The sequence below is a fragment of the Sapajus apella genome, unplaced genomic scaffold (genome assembly GCF_009761245.1).
Source record: "Sapajus apella isolate SASKATOON/1434 unplaced genomic scaffold, GSC_monkey_1.0 scaffold49, whole genome shotgun sequence".
Classification (NCBI taxonomy): Eukaryota; Metazoa; Chordata; class Mammalia; order Primates; family Cebidae; genus Sapajus; species Sapajus apella.
Window position 1 is genome coordinate 14,390,579 of NW_022436989.1, and position 5,119 is coordinate 14,395,697.

The 5,119-nt window shown below is 43.5% G+C and overlaps 1 long non-coding RNA gene across 1 annotated transcript; it reads left to right on the plus strand.

Annotated features, from left to right (window-relative positions):
• The first annotated feature begins 590 nt into the window (after positions 1-590).
• On the plus strand, positions 591-4,253 carry LOC116526072. Its single transcript, XR_004257956.1, has 2 exons — positions 591-1,235; positions 1,856-4,253. It is a non-coding gene; the product is annotated as an uncharacterized LOC116526072 (long non-coding RNA).
• Positions 4,254-5,119: the final 866 nt, after the last annotated feature.

Below are 5,119 nucleotides of genomic sequence, written 5' to 3' on the forward strand. Positions count from 1 at the left end.
ATATTTTACTGTTCAGTTTTAAATATATTTTGTGTGAATGTGTTTGCTTTAAAATATAGTGTATTGAGAGAAAGTTTGAAGTATAGCAATGCCAACACATTAGGGTAAGATTTTGCCCTTGAAGAGGCAGTTTGTTATTCACAGTTCCCAGGAGGAGGGGCATACCACACACCATGGGGAAGCACCAGGGTGGATTAGGAGGACAGGAAGACGGGTGAAGTGGGGACCAGAGCTTTTATTATTATTTCTACAGGAAGGAATGGGTGAGGCAGAGCAAGCAGGCTTAGGATTTACTAGCCTGAAAAATTTCAGCAGGCTCTAGGGCATAGAAAATATCCTCAGTGTCTGGTGTCTTGCCCTGGGGGTAATAGGGCAGGTGGGCGGATAGACTGTGGGCTTTGTGTTGGTTGAGTTAAGTAAGAAATGGATGCTCACAGCTGAGGTGTTTAGTATCTCTAGGAATTTGTTAACCTGGAGGGACAGTCCGTCTAGAGCAAGAGTGTACAATCTTTTGGCTTCCCTGGGCCATACTGGAAGAAGGAGAATTGTCTTGGGCCACACATAAAATATTCGAAGGATGGCTGATGAGCTTTAAAAAAAAATTGCAGAATCTCATAATTTTTTCGGAAAGTTTACAAATTTATGTTGGGCTGCATGCAAAGCTATCCTGGGCGACTTGCTGTCTGCAGGCCCCAGGTTGGGCAAGCTTACTCTAGAGTCAGCAAGGACTCAGATGTCAAAGATTTAGAACACAGAAAATAAAAGACATGATTAATACAGCATTCTGACAGTGTTTCCTCTTTTTAGTTTATTTCACCTATTTGATATTTGATAGCACCATTCCTGTCCTTCGCGGCCTCCCTGCTGTTCTTAATTTAACAATCCTGTTTGTCCTCTCCATTCATCGTTTTATGAGTTCAGAAAGTTTCCTTCTCCAGATTTGTAGATGTAAAGTTCTCCTAGATCATCTTGAGGACCTGAAGTTGACAATTTCCAAATTGTTCTTGTGTTTCTTATAGTAAGTAGTATTTTCAAAGACCTTTGTTCTAACCGCTGGGAACGTGCTTCTTAACATTAACCGCATTATCTTTTAGCAGGTCTGGTGATTTTCTGTTTGGTCTTCCTGCTGGAGCGAGGTCTGCACCTGTGTCAGTCCCTGTCTGTGTCTGGATGGCTCACTGTCCAAATCTTCAGGCTCACATAAAAGGAGAAAGGCAAGAATGGATACATTTTAGGTAACCTTCCTTTGCCAGGTCAGAGACTCACAAATGGAAGAGAAGGAAGGAACTAGAATTTGAGCTGTTTATTGCAGGAAATGTCACCATGGAGGCGGCTTTCCTTTTGCTCTAGCAGTCAGGAATTCGCTGGGACATGTTCCTTCCATTGCCCCGTGTCGCCCTCATTAAATCCAGCTGTAACGTCCCCCAGCTCTCCAGCTTGCATTGACTGAGAACAAGAGCCACTCTCGGGAGTGGAGGGGATAGGGACAAGGAAGGACTCAGGGACACTGGTTGGAAGTCCACTGCAGCCATGCAGGCCAGAGGGAGTGTGAGCCGTCAGATTCTGGATAGATTTTGAAGCAGAGTAGAAAGGATTTGCTGATGGTTGGGATGTGGAATATGGGACTCTAGAACTTTTTCATTTTTTACATGAGCAACTAGAAAGAATGAGGTTGACATGGGGACTGAGATGTGAAGGACTGTGCGGAGAACATGTCTGTGGTAAAAATGGAGAGTTCGGCTCTGGACATGCAAAATTTGAGAGGCCTATAGAATGTCAGGGGAGATGTGTAGTGTGTGAGCATGAAATTTGGAAGGCAGGTCTAGACATTAGTATGGATGTCTTCCTCCTTTAGATGCCTTTAAAGCCGTGGGATAGGGGTGAACTTGGAAAGCACCGAGAAGTCCTGAGAAGCCAGGACTTGAAAATTAGAAAGAGGAAGAGAAACTCACAGATGACGCTGAGGCTGAGAAGGAGCAGCCCATCAAGCACTATAGGAGACACTGAGTGTGAAAAACACATTTGAAGTGTTTTTTTTCTATTCTCTTATCAAAAATAATCAACACAGAAGAATTCTGTGACCCAGTATGTGAGGATTTCTTCCTACCAGCAAGCATGGAATCAACTCTGTAGCAGTTATCAACAGGTTGTGCTCCAATCCAACTCCATTCTGACCATGTCTATCTGGAGGTAGCATCAGATCCCACCGTTTGAGGGCTCCGTCCTTAAGCCTGCCCCTTGTTTTCAATGTCTGTCAAAAGCCCAGGTTGGGATGGGACTGAGTCACCCATCTAATCCTGCTGTGGTCTTTCAGGTGACCAGCCCCCTTCCTGAAGCTACGTAGGGGCTGCCAGCCATTAGTCAACTCATGAGCATCCAAAAAGATATCACTTTGGAGACTCCAGGGATTTTAGGATTTATATGCCAGGAAGTGGGACAAAGACCAAATATATGCTTCACAATAGCACAGAGACCAAAAGAGCAGGTGTCCTAAAGACCCAGAGAAGAAAGTCTTTAGAGGAGGCAACAGTCATCAAGACTGGGACACTGACCCCTGGATTTAGCAACAAACAGGTCCGGTGTCTGGACAAGAGCAGACTGAGAAGACTGGGAAGAATGAAGGCCTAGTCAGGGTGGGTTTATGGGATGATGGAAGGAGATAAGTGGAGTGGGCAGCTGTCAGTCATAACTAGCCTCAGGAATGCAGCTGAGGGAAGCAAAGAAAAGACACGACAGTGGGAAGCGCTCACAGGATCGGGAGGGTTTGTTGTTATTGTACTGTCATTATTGCTGTGAGGAAGAGAGCGCTTGCTGTCCATTTATTCAGCGGGGAGGGAGAAGCCAATGACAGGACAGATCGAAGGATGTTGTCCTGGAAACAGAGAGGCAGGCCAACTGGGGATTTCACAGGACGATGTGCGGGACTTCTGATGCTTCTTTTTTTCTTAGGAAAATTCAGAATAAGGACAAGAGCTGAGAGTGAAAGACGGAAGGGTCTCTCTGTGTGTCCCGCAGGGCCTATCCTATTCCTCCAGCCCCGGGAAGCCAAACCTTGCCACGGCCCCTCCGCCTTCAGGACTGTTTCTTTGCTTCTCCCTTTCCTGAAAATCAAGTCTTTATGGGTTGAGTCTTTACCACTTGGTCATTTCCAGAAAGTCCCCTTCTTGCTAATTTGCAAATGGCTGCTGTCTACTTTATGTGTTAACAGGATTTATGCTTGATGTGGCAAATATCTTTCTGTCCTGTGCTGTCATGATGTGTCTTTAGAGGAAGACTTCATTCAACTCAATATCCCAAATCAGAAAGTTTTCATTGAGTGCCATGGATGGGCCCCACACTTCTAGCCCAGAGTCCCAGCTAACCGAAGGTTCCCCCACCCAGCACCATCAGGTCTTTTATGCAGCACAGGTAAATGCCCCTGGGAGCAGCAGCTGTCACTGACATTCTCTCCTGCACTTTACCACTCAGCCAACACATGCCCTTGACACCTGGGTGTCAGGAACAGTCACAGTAGCCCCCATTGCGCTTGGAGGGTCATTGCTTTGAGGCAAAGAAAAAAGGAGGGAAAGAAAAATAAAGTTGGATGACGTCTCCCCACTTTGCTCCTGGTTATTTTGCAGGTAGAAGGCTTCACTTTATATTTTAAAGAAAAGTAAAGCTTTAACTGCTTCCTATGTTGAAACCTCTATGACAAATTTAGTCAGAGATTTAAAAAGCACCATTAAAAAAATAGACTATAGAGATGTGATACCTGTCTGTACCTACTTACCACTGCTGGCTACCGTCCAGAAAACAGGAAACCATGTCAAACTACATTTTTAGAAAAGGCTATCCTGGATAATATATAATATATCCTTTTATTCATTATTGAGACCCAAAGGTTAAGGTGTTTGAGAATGCTTCTTTTAAGTAATTGAGCAAGATGGAGGGAGAGAAAGAAAGAGAGGAGAAAATATAAGTTAATGTGGTTGATTGGGGCAAAAACTTTCTAGAAGCTCTGCAAAGAAAAAATATGAAGATAATAAAATAGCTATTGGAAAATAAATTCATTTTGATTGATTAGAAATTACCTAATTTGCTAATAAAATAGCTACACTGTAGCTACCATTATGATTGATACTGTTAAAAGGAAATTCTTAACCTGTAGGCACTATTATTACCAGTTAAAGGTTTTTGTGTGTGTGTGTGTTTTTAAGTCAAATAACAAAAGCATGGGAGAAGCAAATTAAAGTACCAGAAAAAGGAAAATCCAATTTGTGACTAAATTTTCCACAGGATGATTCTTTTCCCACCCCCTTACTCCTTTTTTTTTTCTTTTTTTTTTTTTTTAAGAGTATGTTTCTTCCATCCAGGTTTGTTCCAAATTAAATTGTGGTTTTTATCCATTTAAATGCAGATTCCTGAAATGCAAATAATGTGATGTTAACAAAGAAGAAGTCCTGGCCCTGAAATTACCTAGTGAAATTGTCTTTGCTCAGGAGTACCGGGTATTGGAGGTGTAATAACACTGAATAGAGCAACTTCATCATACCTCTCCATGGCTGCTTTAGGGAAAATCGGTTGCATGTTAACTTGGGACTTTACCATGGCAAAGGAAAACTCTGCCAACAAGCACAGACAGTGTACAGTTCCCACACACACACCTTGTGCCACTCAGTGCTGGGTTTTCATCAGCTCCGCAAGCATCTACTGAGGACGCGCTCTGCCACACCTGGGGTAGATGTTGGGTGGAGATGGGGAGGTGATTGACAAGTCCCTAATTCCCAGCATCTCACAGTGAGGAAGGGAAGATCGATGTGTGTGTAAATGACTATAAACAGGGATACAAATTTTAAGGGAAATGAAAATCCAATGAGGGAGAGAGATTGTGATGGGCTCCACCGGTGGAGGAGGCAGTTTGAAAAGAGCTTTGAGATGTTAGTGGGTCTTTGACAAGCACAGGTGCTCAAGATGGAAATGTAGCCATTCTATGATAACTACATTTTCTAGGCCTGAGCGGGTGTATATGTGAGGGAAGAGTGCTTAAGGATCTGTCAACTGAAGAATGCTGACGTTTATAAATCAGGGAATTTGTTTCTTACAAAAGGGTGCAGGCTGCAGGGTGGCCATCCTGACAGGC